The following is a 22,200-nucleotide window of genomic DNA, read 5'->3' on the forward strand; positions in this document are numbered from 1 at the left end:
GTCAACTTTATGCTGATGAACTTCCATATTCAATTTAAGAAATATAGGGTTACTATCTTATTTCTCCTTAACCTGTGCTACCAATAAAGATTCTGACCCATTTTTTATTGTTATTCCACCATATAATATTCTCATGACGCAAACTCTTCAAACAACAACTCGGTGAACATCTTTAGCTTATTCTTTACTTTTTTCCTTAACATGCGCTACACTACCCATAGAAAGGTTGCGAAGAGCACCAGCTACTACATTGTCCTTGCTAGTATGGTAAAGAACATTCATATCGTAGTCCTTGAGGAACTCAAGTCATTTCTGCTGGCAAATATTCAACTCTTTCTGGATGAACACATTTTAAAGGCTCTTATTTCCTGTAAAGACATCTACATGAACACTATATAATTAAATGTATCAAAATTTAAAGGGTAAGTACTATGAGTACAAGCTTGAGGTCATAAGTTGGATAGTTCTAATGCACTTTAGAAGCATATGTTATAATCTTACCTCACTTCATCAACACACAACCTAAGATGATTATGGATTCATTCAAATAGAAAGTATTCTCCATGGAATTCTTCACTAGGTAGTGGGATTTCACTACTGGGTTCCTTTCGCACATTAAGTCCCTAGAATTCAGTCAATAACTTCTTTATTCCCTTAATATTATCTAGACCTAGGGTTTCTAAAAATTTAGTGGATCATTAAGAATACGTTACTTTAATGTTCCTAATCTATTTATCAGGATTCTAGTATTGTTTTCTGTACATCCTTTCATGCATTTAGAACCCTCATTATGTGGTTCGTTTAGTTAATTAATTGCATATGTTAGGTCAGATATTTCAGTTATACATGCCTCAATATTTAATGTTTCATTATCAGTATATAGATGTTGCATTTTTAGTTAGCATGTAAGTATTTTGAGCAATCAAGTATTAGAGAGCTTCATTTATAAATTTTTAATAAGTACTTTGAGCTATCAAGCATTACAAAACTTCAGTCATAATTTTATAATTAATAAATCAAATGAGGGAAGCTTAATACTTATTAGAATAGCGTTACTCTCTCTCAAATCCTAGAACTATGTTACATGTAGGTTCAAAGTCCTCGATGTGGTCATTATATTAGTGATCACGTCAGCATGCCTCTATACTATTGGGTCCTCGCGATGGGGACTATACATCGGACTCCATATTTATCTCATATAGATTTATGTTCGTTATTATTAGTTCCTTTACCACTCAGTCAGATTTTATTAAAACGACCATGTTATATGTTTTAGTTCATATTTCAGTTTAGTATGTTATAAACTTTGTCATTGTATTAAGTTAATTCATGTTCAACACTTTTAGCATCCTTATCATGTGAATATTCTATCCTTGGTATTTACGCTTGTTTAGTAATATTATTGTTTTGTTTTATTCTATCCTGTAGGATTAGTACCTATCAAGTTTGACGCATATCCTATGCTACATCTTCTCGTGATGTAGGTTTAGGTCCTCAGCAGCCTGATCACGTATAGATTGGCTCATAATCTTTAGTTCAACAAAACCAATGGTGAGTCCTCATTCTTCAAGCATAATTGTCAAAATTATATTTCCATGTTATTTTTAGTTTCAGTTTTGGTAGACATAGAGATGCTTATCATTACCGATGATAGCACTTTCTATTCAAATGTCTATAATCCTCGATAATATAGTAACCCATCAACGGTGGGGTAATCTCCCAATGGAGTGTTAATGAAAATTAGTATATAATTAGAATTTCATTCTAATGAGTCATAGCTAAAAATTAATGAGTAAAATCATTACAAATAAAGGGGTTGACACGAAAGTTTCAAATATCAAAGCAGGGCTTTGTCACATGTAAACTTAAAACAGTAACAATGCAATGAGAAACAACTAAGATAAGGGAATTCTAGGGATATGACCTCAATATGAACTAATTTAGATTATTGGGTACATGCTTTTGGTAGAAGTTTTATAGAGAAATAGTGACTATGCTAAGCATTATATGGAAATAAGTTCTCTCTCGATCTACTTATCGTGTTCCAAATGGGTTACTCTCGGACACCCATTTGCCGCATTAAGACCAGCCTACGTCTTACCCACTCACTCTCTCAAGCTGAGTGTTAGAATATGGGACTAGATCTCACCCTCTCGGGCTGAGCCTTATGTTGACCCACTTCTTAGTCCATAAATATAGTGCTATTGGTTCATCAACTTCTCTCTCTCGCAAACCAAAAATACATGGTTGAACTTGTATTTGAAACTACAAATCCATTAGATTAAACAACTACTTGACGAAATCACCATTAAACTACACTTAATCTACCAACAAGCAAGACCCTACAATGATATTAACCCATATTCGCTAAATCACACCCAAAGAATGGGGGGGGGCTTTAGCCACACATTACGAAATAGAAATTATACGCTCAATGATGATTAGATCAAATGGTTGTGAGAAATAAAGTCTTAATTTGAGCAAAGAAAGAAAAATCAAGGACCCCCACTTCAAAATTAAAAGAGTTAAAATCCTCTTTTCCTTCAAGTCTTCAAAAACCCTTACAAACTTGAGAGTTAAAATATAAAATAGTGCTAAAAAATGTATTAATGTTAGACTCGCTTGAGAATTTTAACTGTACTAGTATTATAGTTCTTTAAATTTGTACTTCAGTGATTCGTTCGGCAATGTTAGTCAGAATTGCCAATGGACTCGTTGATCCAAGTATTACCGTATTTCACCTCTTTCTAGTACAAATTTTAGCATCATCCTGCTTTGCTTCATTGACCGATGAGATACTACTTCACGAAGCTACTCGGTGATGAAGTGACTGTTCTTCTATTCCACCCATTTGATTCTTTCCTTTATGGCTCAACACACTGCAACAAAAGATGAAGTTGGCCTCTTTGGCGATCCACCAAGTGGAGTCGGTGACCCTCAGGATTTCATTTCTTCGTTCTTTTCAGCCCTTTTGTCCCTTTTAGTGACATATATCCATATTTTCCTTCAAACATCAAGTACCTTACACTTGAGAGTTTTCACCAGATATTGAGTTAAAATAAGCATTAGAGCACCATTTTAACTAAAATATAGCCGTAAATGAATGCAATCTATGGATTCATTAACACCCCTAATATAAAAATTTGTTTGTCTTCAAGTAAAACTCAAGTTCAGATGTTCAAAAAGGATGTATCAAATAGTGCTACACAAGAGTCAATTATGAATGTACATAACAACACTCAAATAACTTATGCAAGGATAAATTATGTACTCAAAGATTAAAGTTGTGACACACCATTACCAAAGATTCTCAAGCTCGCATTACTTTCTTCAAATGCAATTTCAAGATCAACAAAAATATTTGAATTCCCTCACACAAATGATGATTCTTTTTTCACACACAAGGGTGTAATCAATTTAAAGTTTGGGAATCAAATATAATGCTCACGCTCAGAAAGAGGAACATAATGCATGCTTTCACCCATAGGTTTGCCCGTATTTTCTAGTCAACATTTGTTTCTGCTTTCTCAAGATCAAAAAGGTCTTTATAAGGGTCTTAATGGGGCTGATTGCAAATATATTATCATTAGGTTCACTGACTAATGATCCTCGTGATTCGTGGTGCTCACAACACTTCGTTTCCTTCTCCTTCGTTCTTTTGTTTAATACTAAATGAGTAATCCTATTATTCAATTCCCATGGATTACTTGGAAACCCTATTTATTTTAGACTTTTATTCCACAACTTTTCTTTTTCATTTCTTTCTCTCTTTTTTTCCTTTTTATTCTTTTTTTTTCTTCCTTTTTTTTCCTTTTTTTTTATGGAGGGTTTCAATCTTTTTGCAGCACCATGGGTTAAGGGAGACTTTCCTTTCAGTTCTTTCATTTTTCCTTTTTCTTTTCACCATACCTCCATCTTAGAATTTTGGCATGAGTTGGCTATTTCAATCAAACCAATCATTCATGAAGATTAAAGGAGAAGGATCAAGAAGGGTCTAATCTTCATCAAATTTCTTCAAAAGAAGGTTAAGGATCAATAGGTGTTAAAGAGATGTTCACACACTCTCTAGGGACGTCAAATTTGCTCACATTCTATAAAATTGCCCAAGATCATATCAAGGGAAAGCATTACTATAGAGTAAAAGGGAAAATTTTAGGTGTTGGCATGCATTGTTCAAGGTAAGCTTATCATAGAAGGAATTGACACTCACATCAAACAAGACATCACTTTTACTCCAGTATGCAACAGTCATCACAAAAGAATCAATTGACACATGGATAGTCACAACGAGATGAAAAGATTTCACATATTGTCTATACAACTTCATTTGATCTCCTCGCAGCCGTACATTCATGTTTGATCAATTGATAGCACTATTCAATCCATTGGTATTGATCGAAACCAAGACTCGAACTTGCAAGAGAACAACCACATTCAACACAAGAGGTGGTAAATTTTTTCAAAAAGGGTCAAAAAAATCATTGTCAAAAATATTTTGCAATTAAAGTCAACAAGAAGACATAAACTTAAACAGTCGCAGAAGAAGAATAATTTTTTTAAGTAGATAACCCAAATATATCCGCAAGACAGAACTTGAAAAACACAATGGTGATCCTCACCCCACCACAAACAAAAAAAATTATTTGTCCTTAAGTGTTATTAATAAAAGTATCCAAAACTGTAGTCAAAGTGAGATAAAGAGAGGGGTAAAGAATGATCTTGTCTATAAAAATTTTCTTCCTGTTGGGGCATCAAGACATAAAACATCACATGTGCTAAGGCATCAAATCCCAAAGTAGCCTCAAGAACAACAGTAGTGCAAGATCCATAGGATCTTGTATGAACATCCCAATAGGCGTTGTATTGATCTTTGACTGCACAACTATCTCTACCATATCTGGAAAATCTCTAAAGATTTTCTCCTATTGGCTTTATCTCATCTCCTATGCATGTGCTGCCACCAACCCTCAATAGTCTCGGCATCGAAATCCCTATTTTCTAAATCTCTCATTTAAACACCTCCAATGGTAGCTGGAGGAATCTTTGAGGTCGCAGGGGAATCTCCATCATCAATGGCCTTCATTAAATCGTTGAGGTCGACAATCTTCAAATAATTAGATTCCTTCAGTAAGTCGGCGACATTGGTTTTCAAAGACGGTATCTTAAATAGTCTCCTCTGTCTACTCTCAGAAGTTGGAAGACAAAAATTCAAGGAATCGATAGACGTCTAGAGGGGGTGAAAGAAGCTGATATGGGACTCTCGATCATTCATGGAACTCTTTTCTATTATATGGACTCACTCGCCTGAATTAATTGAGCCAAATTCCCCATCATCAAGATCATGTCCTGAGTAATGCTTATTGGCTGGATAGAGGAAGAACACCTGGATCATTTTAATAGGAGGAAGAAACTAATGTATCTGATCACTTTGAGTTCGGAGTGGGTGTAAATGCATCTGTAGGTAACTAATCAACATTGATATCTAGAGAGAAATCTGCTGGAGATGCTCTCCTACGGTCAGCCTCCTAGTGTGTACTAAGCCTCAATACGCCGGATGTCAGTGGAGGGTAAAAGGTTGACCTTGATGTCTCCTACAATGTCTAGAGGCATCCCAGCACGTGGGGCACAACTAAGTGAGTAAAATATGAAAAGGAAGAGAAGTCTGCTTATGTTTACCTTTAATGCCATCACTTGTGATGCCAACAGCCCTAGAATCAATTTGAAACCTAGACATAATGAACCCAAGACAAGCTGCTTTAGGGAAGCTCAAACTAGAATCATTCTTGGGTGGAATAATGGTACTGCTGATGAAACCAAACAATAACCTAGCAACAACATTTAGGTCCCTCTTCTCAATAGGTGCTTCTACCCCAATCCATTAAAGAGTGTCTTTAAAAATCATAGGATCCAACCTTTCCTTCAGATCGTCTAAAGATGTAGTAAGAGTATGTCCTTCATAAGGAAGTGCATAGTGTAATGACCTACTAATACAATATTAATATTCTCACTTTGGTACTGTACTTCTATAGACGTGACTATGACTGATTTGACCAGTCTAAACTCGTTTGCCTTCTTTTTGCTATTAGGAACCTATTCGTCATATGCTATGTAGAATTCCCTTACCTATGAAGTTATATATGGGCCTCGGGGCCTTGTGAAATGAGAACTCATGGAGGTAGATGGTTTGTAAGACATCAGGATATTTTCCTTCCAAGCCCTCCACAGATAAAACTTCTCCTTTATGATGGTTCGTACCCCATCATCCTTTAGTTTGTTCAGTAGACGGGATTAGGAGCAATAGGGGTGTAGTGGCCATCAGAGATGCATGAGTTGGCTCTGGAGTTAGTTTAGGATGGGTGAATACAGACGATACTTTGGTGGATATAGAATATGATCTACATTTGTTGCATAGAGTATGCATATCTTCATGGTCGGACCATGTGGGAGGAGCCTGAATATTTTCTCCTTGCTTGTAGATGTGTTTACCCTGTGGGAGTTCTTCCCTTCCGCTCTTCAGAGGGTTTGATATTCCTTTGTTGATGTGAAAACCCTACGCTACCTTCTATTTGGGTTGCGTGTTAAAGTAGGTGTGTATTATGTCAACAAAACTTTTTGTTTATCAGAAGAAAAATCACACTTAAACACAGAAAAATCAGAAAGGTTGTCAAACAAGTAGGCAAATCACCATACCTATTTGGCGAGCTCAACCTAACTAGCCGAATAGCTCAACATGCCCCTTTTCAACCAACTTCTCCGACATAACTTTACAAACCCCTAAAAATAAAATTACAACATGCACCATTGGAATTCAATTAAGACTCATACTTCCTATCACCCCTGAATACTTAAACTTGATTCGGTTTTACAATACATGGCCATTTGAACTATGACCATTATTAAGAATGTTGTCACCCATTCTATCACTAGGAAATTTTCGTTATTTATCACAAATATGGGTTACTTAGATTTCACCCAACCAATCTAACAACAATAAGGCATCACCTAATGGAAATTCATTTGATATAAATCACAAAAACTAAGGGCAATCGAAGAAAAGAATATCACAATTGAAGGATTCAAATTAAAGGCAGCATTAAAGCAATCCATTACTAATAGAGAGGCCCAACACACCAACTCTATAAGAATATTGCAAATGAGTGCAAAAAAATTCAGAATAAATTTGGTGTGGATTAAGTTTTATTGCCGATAAAAATTCTTTTAAAATTCTAGTTGGCAAAGAAATCAAATCCGAAGAAATAATTACCAACTAAAATACTAATAGCAAACTAAAATCTATAAAAAAAAAATACCTTTGTATGAAGTTAAGGTGTTTAAAATGTGGGATAGTACTAAAAATTTAATTGTTGAGATTTTTGGCCATATATAACCGTCCAGTTCTTGTCCATCCGGCGTCGTTAGCCATTTTTGCCGTCCCAATCACCGGCACGGCGAGTGTCCATTTATCCTGTCTTTTCTATATAATCTTCAATTTCGTGGGGATCAAGTAGGAGATCTAAGTCGAGGTCACTTAACTTGTTGGCGATGCGCTGAAACATATCTCTAGTTCATCGAATTTTACATTTTCTGTATTGCACTTGCATTGAGCCAAACAACGGATTGAGTTTGGCTCGCCGACCTACTTAGTTGTTCATTGAATGGATCTTTTGATCGCCAATCTTCAACATTATACCGTTTCTTCACTTTAGCCTGGCACATCAACACACCATTATTTGTAAAATTAAAATCCTAAACATTTATAACCTTTGGGTGCATCCCAAGAAGCAACATATTTAACGTTTTGGCATGACATAATTCCCGTCTCATTCTTAGTTATTTGGGTTAGTCTTACTTTCACTAGATAACCCCAATATATTATTTGGATGAAGATTAGATAATTCCAGAAGATATCGGAATACAACAAGAAATACAAAAGATTGAGATACCAGAATTCTACGCCAACAAAAGAGTTATAGGAATAGCAACTATCCTAAATGAACTAACTAACAATTATTTAAACGGAAACTCAGTATGGAGCTATTATGTACGAGAGCAATTTATGATATATTCAAATTCTAAAGAAACCAGAGAACAAGATATGGAAGAGATACGCCAATGGATACTTAGTCTACTCAAGCCAGAGCAAAAACCAACAACAAGCGCATTAAGGAAAGGGTTTATTTCGGAAGAATTATTGACCAGATATTGCAAAATTATTGGACAAAAATACCCCGACCATATATGTTCAAAATGTCAAGGAGAAGATAATGTCATACCAGACGTTCAAATCGAATAAGTATTTTGTTAAAATTTTGTATTTTATTTTGTTAAAATTCTGTGTCGGCTGAATATCAGCCATATGTAGAAAGAAATAATTTTATTTTTGTCGTGTTGCGTCGGCTATAAAAAGCCAAATTGTATAAAAGTCGTAAAGTAAATAGTTTGTCGGCCAATCATGTAAAAAGTTTGTCGGCCAATTATATAAAGTAGTAATAGTAAGTATTTTGTTTTCTTGTGTCGGCCGAATAAAGAGAGGCCATGTGTAAAGTATGTGTCGGCCACTTTTGGCCAAAAGTTTGTAAATTTTGTGTACAAATAGAGGAGCTTTCCTCATAAATAAAACACACCTTCATCCTTACATCTCTCATCTTTCTGAATACTCTTTACGCTTCCATCCCCTCTATTGGTATCAGAGCTAGTTAATTAAATAACTATGGAAAACAAATCAACTATGACAGATGATCTACAAGAACAGGTATACCATTTTATATTTATGAGTAGCTAAATTAATTTATTCCTGAAAATCTCTTGTTAATTATAATTGTTTATCATGTTTGAATAATGTTATAATAACCATCTTTAGAAAGTTTGCTACAGAAATATTCTTCGAACAAGTATGCCCAGACTATGCCATCCTAAGGTTGAAACCGGTAGGCAGAGAAGGCCGTTTAGGGGAGTAAACAAAGTTGAGGTGCTGTTAGGGTAACTAATCAAAGAAGAAAGCTGTAGTAGTGACCAGACTAGATGATTATTAAATCATTATTTTTGCATAATAAGCAAGTATAATTTATTAAGAGGTTGAAAGGAATAAAATTTTAGTGAAAAATGAAAATAATAAAAATGGAAACCTACCTATTAAACGATGATGTTGATTATAAGATATTATTATTCTATATACTAAAAAATTTGAATATTGATATAAAAAGAGAAATTTATAATAAATTATTAACATATGAGATAATAGAAATAACAACCCAAGGTTGGACTGAGTTAACCATACAAAGTATACAAAATGAGCTTTATTATGATATGTATGATTTATATGATGATTTAGATATTGGAGATTAAATATGACTGAATATTGGCTAAAGCGATATGGTAGGAATTACAGGTTAAAAAAGATTAGATATCCAGATAAATTAAGTAGGCTTTTTAAAATATTATATAAAAAGTTATGATAAATAAAAATAAAAATACTAAAATAAAAAGAACTAAGATAGATAAAAAGATAAGAAAAATATGGAAAAAATTAAGATCTTTATATATAGAATATGAACTATCACAACTAGTCAAAACAGATAATGATAGAAAAAATCAATTGATAAACATAATTTCAAAAATAGAATATAAATATGTCTGCTATTTGAAAAAACAGTATGAACAGAGAAATCTATAAACAACAATTAATAGAAGAAATAATGGAAATAATGGTTGAAAAAGAACAAGAATTACAACACAGAAAAAGAAGATTAGAAGAAAACATATTAGCAGGAGTATGTAATAAATCAATACTAGCACAAAGAAAAGATATATCTCTTCCATATCTTGTGCTCTGGTTTCTTTAGAATTTGAATATATCATAACTTGCTCTCGTACATAATAGCTCCATACTGAGTTTCCGTTTAAATAATTGTTAGTTAGTTCATTTAGGATAGTTGCTATTCCTATAACTCTTTTGTTGGCGTAGAATTCTGGTATCTCAATCTTTTGTATTTCTTATTGTATTCCGATATCTTCTGGAATTATCATATCTCTTGTCAAACCAATTTTTATAACTTGTATAATTGGTTTTATCTCATCAAATAATATCTCTGCTGGTGCTGAATAAAACTTTATATAAAACAATGTTCCTTTAGTAATTCTTTTATAGTTCATAAAGGCTTTGTATAGCTCTGGTATGGTAGATATTTCATCTCCTGTTTGGGTATAAACTGTATTAAGTAATCCATAACTATAACATGTTTTTACTAGATTTGTATTGGTGCCCGGTTGTGCTATTAACTTATTATATCCTTGTAGCTTTTGGGTTATAAAATCAGTATTAGGGTCTTTGGTAGTTGGAGATCTAGGTGTTGAGTTTAAATAATTTTGGATTTTATAAAGGTTTTCAATATATGAGCGGGTTATGTGGTTGTAGGCTTTTTTATCTTGGTTTAAACTTTCTGAGTAAGTATGTATTTGTGGTGGTATAAACAATGAGTCTTTTTGGTTCTTTGGAATAAATGGTTTATCGAAGATTTTGTTCATATTTAAATTTGTATATCTTATTCCACTAGCTCCTTTTGTTGTAGATGTGCTTGCTGTAGCTGCATTTAAACAAACATTGTCATGGGTTTTATGGAGTTTCCCAACGTCTCCTTCTAGTTCTGGCTTTTTACCGTCTGCCGAACGACGTAGCTCCGCATTTTTAGAGTCATGCTGCTGACTTGTAGATTCTTCCTTTTCTTCTAGCTTTTGAATTCTCAATCCCATACTGTCCACTTTTGTACAAAGTGTAGTTAGGGTTTTGAGTATGTTTTCCATAACATTATCTTGTCCTGGCTGTGTAACTCTGTCTTGATAAATAGTCTGCAATCATATTTTTGTCAGTTTTTATTACCTCAATTGTAAATGTAAAATTTAGTATGTTTAATACTAGTCTCCTTATTTCTTTTGTTGTAACTGAATCATCTAATTTTTTTGTTATCCACCATTTTACTTGTGTGTTATCTGTTCTTACAATAAATTTATTGTAAACAATATATGGTTCAAATGCTAATAAACATTTATATAATGCGAATAATTCTTTTCTATTTATTTCCCATTTTATTTGTGCTTCTGTATAAGATCCTGAATAATATCTACAATGGTGTTCTATTTTTTCTTTTTCATATTTGTATTTTAAAACTCCTCCATAACTATGATCACTTGAATCTGTTTCGACAATATAAGTAAATGTTTTATTTTCATCAGGAAAATATAGTTTTGGTAGTTTTTTACATAAATTCTTAATATTTCTTATATGTTTTTTATCTTTATCATCAAAATGATATTCTACATCTTTTTTAAGTTTTTAATGTAATGATTTTAGAAGTTCTGCTAATTTTGGTATATATTCTCTTACCTGATTTACTAATCCTAGAAAGGATTGTAATTTCTTTTTTGTATCTATATTTTCATCAATAGTAATTATTTTTTGTACTATATGTGTTTGCATTTTTATTCCATTTTTATCTATTTGTATTCCTAGAAATTCTATTTGTGATTTCATAATTTCTGCTTTTCTTTTACTCAAACTTATACCTGCATTTTTTACTATATGTATAATTTTTTCCAATAATCTTATACGTTCATCTTGTGTTCTAGAATATAATAATATGTCATCTATATATACAATACAGTTTTCTAGCTGGTTAAAACAGTTATCCATAAAATGTTGGAATCTACCTGGTGCATTTTTATATCCAAAAGGTAAAACATTCCATTCATAGAAACCTTGCGGTACTGTGAATGCTGTTAATTGTTTAGATTCTTCTTCTAATTTTAGGTGGTAAAATCCTGATTTGCAGTCAAATTTACTGAAATAATTATATCCTTGTATTTGTCTTATTTTTAGTATTTTGTTTGGTATTGGATAATTGTATGTTTTGGTTTTAGCATTTAGATTACGATAATCTATGACCATTCTACTTTTACCTCTTTTTTGTTCACTATGTTTTATTACTATAAATGCTGGACTTGTATGTTTACTATTGCTTTTTTGTATGTAATTATTTTCTAACAATTCATTTATATGTATTTTAAATTCTTCTAGATCATCAAAGTTATATTTTAATGGTTTTTGTGTTATTATACTATTTTCATCTATTAATTCAATTTTTACTTTTGTCTTATGTTTTTCCCATCCTTGTAATGGATCTTCACTATATAATTGTTCTATTTGTTCATTAATTAATTTGACTTTGTCTATAACAAATATAATAATTTCTAATTGCGTTATTTGTTTATTATTTATATTTTCCATTTCTTGGTTTATCTTTTCACTTCCTTTTATCCATTCCATAGTTTTTCGTTGTTTATTATTTACTCTTTTTGCTCCTATCTTATTTCCGCATGGTGTAGTAAGCCACCAATGTGTTTTTGTTATTATGTGTGGATAATATTTATCTAGAAATGGCATTCCTAATAACATATCTTTTGTAGTAAATTCAAAATTATACATTTCTTCTATTGTTAGTATTTTATCCCATATTTGTATTTTTATATTTTTTGCTTTGTATTTAATCATACTTCCTTCATTGTTAAATCCCGTTACTACCATAGGTGTTTTTAATTTTTCCCATTTATCTTCTGGTAAGCAATTATATTTACATATATTCGCTTCTGCTCCTGTATCTATCATAGGTGTATAATATCTGTTGTAATATCCTTCTACTATAATTTTTGCAAGTATAAATATTTTCATTAATCATTTTGTCCTTTTTATAATTATTTTCTTATTTTGACAAGTTATTGTTAATTGTTCATTTTCTATGTTGTATGGTTTAACTTTTTCTAACCATTTTATTCCTAATGTAATATTATGATCTCCTTGGTATATTTTGAATTGTATTATTAAGAGTATTCCTCCTATAATTATTTCTTTTTCTGTTGTTTCTTCATTCGTGTTTACTATCTCACTAGGTAGTCCAGGGCATGTATGTCCTGTTCTTATAATTTCTTCTTCTAATACTAACTCTCTTGTTATATAATTTTCTTCTTGTCCTGTATTTATTAATATTTTATATTTTCTTTGGTCTATTATTCCTGTTATGAAATAATGATATGGTGTTATTTCTTCTTTATCTAATAGGCTTTGTGGAATTTCATATTTTCTTTTAGATGTACTCATCCTTGATGAGGTAGCTCTTGTCAATGTATTTGGTACGCTTGAAGTGCTTAATCTTTCTTTTACTATCTCTAAATCTTCTTCTATATCAATTTCTTTATAGCTATAGTCATTATTGTCTATTACAGTAATTATTTTTTCAAAAGAATTTTCTATTTTTATTTTGTTAATTTTATTTTTAGCTGTTATTTTATGCTTTGTTGTTAGTATATATAAATTTTTACATCTTGCTGTAAATAATTTGCTTCCTGGTGCTAGTTCTATTCCAGACATTTTCCAATATAGAACTAATGATCTATCTATGTTTTTATCTGTTAATGATACTGTATAATTAGCACTTATTGTAAATTTAAATTTTTGATATATCAAGTTTCCTTTTACAGCACTAATTACGCTTTTTTCTATAGGGTGTACAATTCTATCATCTGCTTAATATATTTCTATAGGTGTATCTATTCCTTCTCTAAAGCAGGCTTTTATTAATATTTCTGTTCCTCCTAAATGTACATATTTTATTGGTGTTTTAGCTTTTATATCTTGTATTTCTTTGTTTATCATTCTTTTATTTATTATAGGTATATATGCTTTTCCTCTTGTGTATTTGCAATCTATGATATGTTCTTTTTGGCTAACTACATAGTATTCTTCTTTTTGTCTTTTAAACAAATTTCTTAAAATAGGTATTTCTAATACTTTTTCAACACTTAAATCTAATTCTTTTCCTTTTATTTGTTCAAATATCGTATTATCAAATATAATTTTCTGTTCTGATGATTTTTCATTTTGATATTCTTCCTTAGATATTATTTTTATTTCATTTTCAGACATTATATTTCTTCATCTGTTTCATTATTATCTATGTTAATATTTTCTTCTTCATTCTCAGTTTCTATATCTGATACTTCATATATACTATCATTTTCACTTAATTCATAATCTATGTACTCTATTTGCATATATTTTTCATTATCTATAATTAATTCTGCTATCTGTTTTCTTTTTGGATTTTTGGGTAATTTACAATCTTTAGCTATGTGTCCTATCTTTCCACAATTATAACAAGTACATTGGGATATCTTTCTTTTCGGTCTGTATGGTCTTTTTATTTTATAGTTTTTTACATAATACCTTCGTCTTGGTTGTTTATATTTATATATAGATTTCTTTTTTCTATAATTTTTATATCTTTTAGATTTTTGTTTTTTAGTTGTGCATCCAAATTGTGGTGCTATTTTATTTTTGCAACATGATAAATTTTTATTTAGTACTTTTTCCATTTTTAATTTTTCTTTTTGGTTTTCACATAGTTGTATGAACCATTGATTTAAAAATTTTATTCTAGATCCTAAAGTATCTATCATTCCTTCATTATTCCAATCCTTTATTACGTTTGTACTAAATGGTTCTGGTAATTTTGTATAATATTGTTTTCTTATTTCTTTTGCTTCGTCTAAATTGTATTTAGCTTTGTAATAATATTCTTTAAATGCGCAAGTATATTCTTCTAAGTAACACATTTTACATATAGCTAATTTTGTCATAAGTTGTCTATTTATTATTTTTTCTCTATTTTGTTCTCTTATATCTGTAGTCATGCCTCCAAATTCATTTCTTATTGCTGATTCATATTTATCTAGTATATCTATATTTGTTGCTGATGCAGATCCATCCATTTTCTTATCATTCCTAAGTACTTCTAAACTTTCCGAGGGTAGATTTTCTATCCATAATTTTGTTGTTCCTACAAATGTTCTTTCTATGTATCTTGGTGTTTTTGTTGTTTCTATTTTATTGTCTATTAACTGTTTAGACATATTTCCTATCCATATTAATATTGCTTTATTTATATCTGCGACACAATCTAAATCTAAAAAATTGTATTGCTGCTGGTTTAGGTGTCCAATTTTTATTTAATCTACTGTTCCATATTGCATTATTTCTATCTGATTGTTGATAGCTTTCTGTATAATAAGTTGGTGGTGTTCTCCTAGGACTAACTCTAGGACTATTTCTAGGACTATTATCCGGGGTTTTAACTCTTGACGTACTAGGTCTATTCATATCTCCTGTGTTTATCTCTAATTTTTTCGATTTATTTATCTGTTCTAGAATTTCTGTATATGTTTCACTTATATCACTTATTTCTGATTGTTGGTCATTTTCATTTCCATCTATTTCGTTTACTTCAATATCTTTATTTAGATCTTCATTTAGTTTTTGTTCCATTTGTTTTATTTCATTTGTTAATTCTAGCTCTTTATCTTTTTCGTTTTGTTTATTTTCATATAATAATTTTAACCTAGCTAATTCTTTTTCTAATTCACTTATTCTTGTATTTTTTATTTCTTCTAAATTTTGTACTTCTTGTTTTGCTTGTGTTTTTATTTTTTCAATTTCTCTTGATTTATCTATTTCTTCATTTTCTTTTGTTATTCTTACCATAGCTGTTAAACTATCTTCTAATTTTGCTGTTTCTTTTTCTAGCATTAAATATAAGTTATTTCCTATTTTCTTGTATCTTCTTCCTAAATTTGAAAATACTATTTTTATTATCATTCCGTCTTAGATATTTCATCTCCTGTTTGGGTATAAACTGTATTAAGTAATCCATAACTATAACATGTTTTTACTAGATTTGTATTGGTGCCCGGTTGTGCTATTAACTTATTATATCCTTGTAGCTTTTGGGTTATAAAATCAGTATTAGGGTCTTTGGTAGTTGGAGATCTAGGTGTTGAGTTTAAATAATTTTGGATTTTATAAAGGTTTTCAATATATGAGCGGGTTATGTAGTTGTAGGCTTTTTTATCTTGGTTTAAACTTTCTGAGTAAGTATGTATTTGTGGTGGTATAAATAATGAGTCTTTTTGGTTCTTTGGAATAAATGGTTTATCGAAGATTTTGTTCATATTTAAATTTGTATATCTTATTCCACTAGCTCCTTTTGTTGTAGATGTGCTTGCTGTAGCTGCATTTAAACAAACATTGTCATGGGTTTTATGGAGTTTCCCAACGTCTCCTTCTAGTTCTGGCTTTTTACCGTCTGCCGAACGACGTAGCTCCGCATTTTTAGAGTCATGCTGCTGACTTGTAGATTCTTCCTTTTCTTCTAGCTTTTGAATTCTCAATCCCATACTGTCCACTTTTGTACAAAGTGTAGTTAGGGTTTTGAGTATGTTTTCCATAACATTATCTTGTCCGGGCTGTGTAACTCTGTCTTGATAAATAGTCTGCAATCATATTTTTGTCAGTTTTTATTACCTCAATTGTAAATGTAAAATTTAGTATGTTTAATACTAGTCTCCTTATTTCTTTTGTTGTAACTGAATCATCTAATTTTTTTGTTATCCACCATTTTACTTGTGTGTTATCTGTTCTTACAATAAATTTATTGTAAACAATATATGGTTCAAATGCTAATAAACATTTATATAATGCGAATAATTCTTTTCTATTTATTTCCCATTTTATTTGTGCTTCTGTATAAGATCCTGAATAATATCTACAATGGTGTTCTATTTTTTCTTTTTCATATTTGTATTTTAAAACTCCTCCATAACTATGATCACTTGAATCTGTTTCGACAATATAAGTAAATGTTTTATTTTCATCAGGAAAATATAGTTTTGGTAGTTTTTTACATAAATTCTTAATATTTCTTATATGTTTTTTATCTTTATCATCAAAATGATATTCTACATCTTTTTTAAGTTTTTAATGTAATGATTTTAGAAGTTCTGCTAATTTTGGTATATATTCTCTTACCTGATTTACTAATCCTAGAAAGGATTGTAATTTCTTTTTTGTATCTATATTTTCATCAATAGTAATTATTTTTTGTACTATATGTGTTTGCATTTTTATTCCATTTTTATCTATTTGTATTCCTAGAAATTCTATTTGTGATTTCATAATTTCTGCTTTTCTTTTACTCAAACTTATACCTGCATTTTTTACTATATGTATAATTTTTTCCAATAATCTTATACGTTCATCTTGTGTTCTAGAATATAATAATATGTCATCTATATATACAATACAGTTTTCTAGCTGGTTAAAACAGTTATCCATAAAATGTTGGAATCTACCTGGTGCATTTTTATATCCAAAAGGTAAAACATTCCATTCATAGAAACCTTGCGGTACTGTGAATGCTGTTAATTGTTTAGATTCTTCTTCTAGTTTTAGGTGGTAAAATCCTGATTTGCAGTCAAATTTACTGAAATAATTATATCCTTGTATTTGTCTTATTTTTAGTATTTTGTTTGGTATTGGATAATTGTATGTTTTGGTTTTAGCATTTAGATTACGATAATCTATGACCATTCTACTTTTACCTCTTTTTTGTTCACTATGTTTTATTACTATAAATGCTGGACTTGTATGTTTACTATTGCTTTTTTGTATGTAATTATTTTCTAACAATTCATTTATATGTATTTTAAATTCTTCTAGATCATCAAAGTTATATTTTAATGGTTTTTGTGTTATTATACTATTTTCATCTATTAATTCAATTTTTACTTTTGTCTTATGTTTTTCCCATCCTTGTAATGGATCTTCACTATATAATTGTTCTATTTGTTCATTAATTAATTTGACTTTGTCTATAACAAATATAATAATTTCTAATTGCGTTATTTGTTTATTATTTATATTTTCCATTTCTTGGTTTATCTTTTCACTTCCTTTTATCCATTCCATAGTTTTTCGTTGTTTATTATTTACTCTTTTTGCTCCTATCTTATTTCCGCATGGTGTAGTAAGCCACCAATGTGTTTTTGTTATTATGTGTGGATAATATTTATCTAGAAATGGCATTCCTAATAACATATCTTTTGTAGTAAATTCAAAATTATACGCTTCCATCCCCTCTATTGGTATCAGAGCTAGTTAATTAAATAACTATGGAAAACAAATCAACTATGACAGATGATCTACAAGAACAGGTATACCATTTTATATTTATGAGTAGCTAAATTAATTTATTCCTGAAAATCTCTTGTTAATTATAATTGTTTATCATGTTTGAATAATGTTATAATAACCATCTTTAGAAAGTTTGCTACAGAAATATTCTTCGAACAAGTATGCCCAGACTATGCCATCCTAAGGTTGAAACCGTTAGGCAGAGAAGGCCGTTTAGGGGAGTATACAAAGTTGAGGCGTTGTTAGGGTAACTAATCAAAGAAGAAAGCTGTAGTAGTGACCAGACTAGATGATTATTAAATCATTATTTTTGCATAATAAGCAAGTATAATTTATTAAGAGGTTGAAAGGAATAAAATTTTAGTGAAAAATGAAAATAATAAAAATGGAAACCTACCTATTAAACGATGATGTTGATTATAAGATATTATTATTCTATATACTAAAAAATTTGAATATTGATATAAAAAGTGAAATTTATAATAAATTATTAACATATGAGATAATAGAAATAACAACCCAAGGTTGGACTGAGTTAACCATACAAAGTATACAAAATGAGCTTTATTATGATATGTATGATTTATATGATGATTTATATATTGGAGATTAAATATGACTGAATATTGGCTAAAGCGATATGGTAGGAATTACAGGTTAAAAAAGATTAGATATCCAGATAAATTAAGTAGGCTTTTTAAAATATTATATAAAAAGTTATGATAAATAAAAATAAAAATACTAAAATAAAAAGAACTAAGATAGATAAAAAGATAAGAAAAATATGGAAAAAATTTAGATCTTTATATATAGAATATGAACTATCACAACTAGTCAAAACAGATAATGATAGAAAAAATCAATTGATAAACATAATTTCAAAAATAGAATATAAATATGTCTGCTATTTATATACAGTACTTGATGCTCCACAACCAATTATATACTTCTCACTCAAGTTCTCAGTCATCCTCATAATGTCCTCGTAAACATGAAGTGCCATGTTCATATGAAGGATCACAAGTTTTGGAGATGAGTAATAAACTGTTCATCAAAAACGTTAAACAATCAATACATGGCAACTTCAATAAACTCTGATGACTGTCCTTCTGACACGAACATCTCCAAACACTATCAAACCGTCCGGAAAATATTGTACCTGGTTTATCAATAGATCCTTCCATGAAAGGTGCAGGTTTCTGTGGCCGGCATGCTGCTACTAGTAAGATGTAAAATATCATTTTGATGATAAAGATAAAAAACATATAAGAAATATTAAGAATTTATGTAAAAAACTACCAAAACTATATTTTCCTGATGAAAATAAAACATTTACTTATATTGTCGAAACAAATTCAAGTGATCATAGTTATGGAGGAGTTTTAAAATACAAATATGAAAAAGAAAAAATAGAACACCATTGTAGATATTATTCAGGATCTTATACAGAAGCACAAATAAAATGGGAAATAAATAGAAAAGAATTATTCGCATTATATAAATGTTTATTAGCATTTGAACCATATATTGTTTACAATAAATTTATTGTAAGAACAGATAACACACAAGTAAAATGGTGGATAACGAAAAAATTAGATGATTCAGTTACAACAAAAGAAATAAGGAGACTAGTATTAAACATACTAAATTTTACATTTACAATTGAGGTAATAAAAACTGACAAAAATATGATTGCAGACTATTTATCAAGACAGAGTTACACAGCCAGGACAAGATAATGTTATGGAAAACATACTCAAAACCCTAACTACACTTTGTACAAAAGTGGACAGTATGGGATTGAGAATTCAAAAGCTAGAAGAAAAGGAAGAATCTACAAGTCAGCAGCATGACTCTAAAAATGCGGAGCTACGTCGTTCGGCAGACGGTAAAAAGCCAGAACTAGAAGGAGACGTTGGGAAACTCCATAAAACCCATGACAATGTTTGTTTAAATGCAGCTACAGCAAGCACATCTACAACAAAAGGAGCTAGTGGAATAAGATATACAAATTTAAATATGAACAAAATCTTGGATAAACCATTTATTCCAAAGAACCAAAAAGACTCATTATTTATACCACCACAAATACATACTTACTCAGAAAGTTTAAACCAAGATAAAAAAGCCTACAACCACATAACCCGCTCATATATTGAAAACCTTTATAAAATCCAAAATTATTTAAACTCAACACCTAGATCTCCAACTACCAAAGACCCTAATACTGATTTTATAACCCAAAAGCTACAAGGATATAATAAGTTAATAGCACAACCGGGCACCAATACAAATCTAGTAAAAACATGTTATAGTTATGGATTACTTAATACAGTTTATACCCAAACAGGATATGAAATATCTACCATACCAGAGCTATACAAAGCCTTTATGAACTATAAAAGAATTACTAAAGGAACATTGTTTTATATAAAGTTTTATTCAGCACCAGCAGAGATATTATATGATGAGATAATTATACAAGTTATAAAAATTGGTTTGACCAGAGATATGATAATTCCAGAAGATATCGGAATACAACAAGAAATACAAAAGATTGAGATACCAGAATTCTACGCCAACAAAAGAGTTATAGGAATAGCAACTATCCTAAATGAACTAACTAACAATTATTTAAACGGAAACTCAGTATGGAGCTATTATGTACGAGAGAAAGTTATGATATATTCAAATTCTAAAGAAACCAGAGAACAAGATATGGAAGAGATACGCCAATGGATACTTAGTCTACTCAAGCCAGAGCAAAAACCAACAACAAGAGCATTAAGGAAAGGGTTTATTTCGGAAGAATTATTGACCAGATATTGCAAAATTATTGGACAATAATACCCCGACCATATATGTTCAAAATGTCAAGGAGAAGATAATGTCATACCAGACGTTCAAATCGAATAAGTAAAAAAAAAAGTATTTGTATTTTATTTTGTTAAAATTTTGTATTTTATTTTGTTAAAATTCTGTGTCGGCTGAATATCAGCCATATGTAGAAAGAAATAATTTTATTTTTGTCGTGTTACGTCGGCTATAAAAAGCCAAATTGTATAAAAGTCGTAAAGTAAATAGTTTGTCGGCCAATCATGTAAAAAGTTTGTCGGCCAATTATATAAAGTAGTAATAGTAAGTATTTTGTTTTCTTGTGTCGGCCGAATAAAGAGAGGCCATGTGTAAAGTATGTGTCAGCCACTTTTGGCCAAAAGTTTGTAAATTTTGTGTATAAATAGAGGAGCTTTCCTCATAAATAAAACACACTTTCATCCTTACATCTCTCATCTTTCTGAATACTCTTTACGCTTCCATCCCCTCTATTGGTATCAGAGCTAGTTAATTAAATAACTATGGAAAACAAATCAACTATGACCGATGATCTACAAGAACAGGTATACCATTTTATATTTATGAGTAGCTAAATTAATTTATTCCTGAAAATCTCTTGTTAATTATAATTGTTTATCATGTTTGAATAATGTTATAATAACCATCTTTAGAAAGTTTGCTACAGAAATATTCTTCGAACAAGTATGCCCAGACTATGCCATCCTAAGGTTGAAACCGGTAGGCAGAGAAGGCCGTTTAGGGGAGTAAACAAAGTTGAGGCGCTGTTAGGGTAACTAATCAAAGAAGAAAGCTGTAGTAGTGACCAGACTAGATGATTATTAAATCATTATTTTTGCATAATAAGCAAGTATAATTTATTAAGAGGTTGAAAGGAATAAAATTTTAGTGAAAAATGAAAATAATAAAAATGGAAACCTACCTATTAAACGATGATGTTGATTATATGATATTATTATTCTATATACTAAAAAATTTGAATATTGATATAAAAAGAGAAATTTATAATAAATATGACTGAATATTGGCTAAAGCGATATGGTAGGAATTACAGGTTAAAAAAGATTAGATATCCAGATAAATTAAGTAGGCTTTTTAAAATATTATATAAAAAGTTATGATAAATAAAAATAAAAATACTAAAATAAAAAGAACTAAGATAGATAAAAAGATAAGAAAAATATGGAAAAAATTAAGATCTTTATATATAGAATATGAACTATCACAACTAGTCAAAACAGATAATGATAGAAAAAATCAATTGATAAACATAA

General features: G+C 30.2%; 1 pseudogene; it reads right to left on the reverse strand.

Annotated features, from left to right (window-relative positions):
• Window positions 1-9,622: 9,622 nt before the first annotated feature.
• LOC138340623 (uncharacterized) lies at window positions 9,623-18,252 on the reverse strand (annotated as a pseudogene).
• Between the last annotated feature and the right edge of the window lie 3,948 nt (window positions 18,253-22,200).

The sequence above is a fragment of the Solanum lycopersicum genome, chromosome 12, assembly GCF_036512215.1.
Source record: "Solanum lycopersicum chromosome 12, SLM_r2.1".
NCBI lineage: Eukaryota > Viridiplantae > Streptophyta > Magnoliopsida > Solanales > Solanaceae > Solanum > Solanum lycopersicum.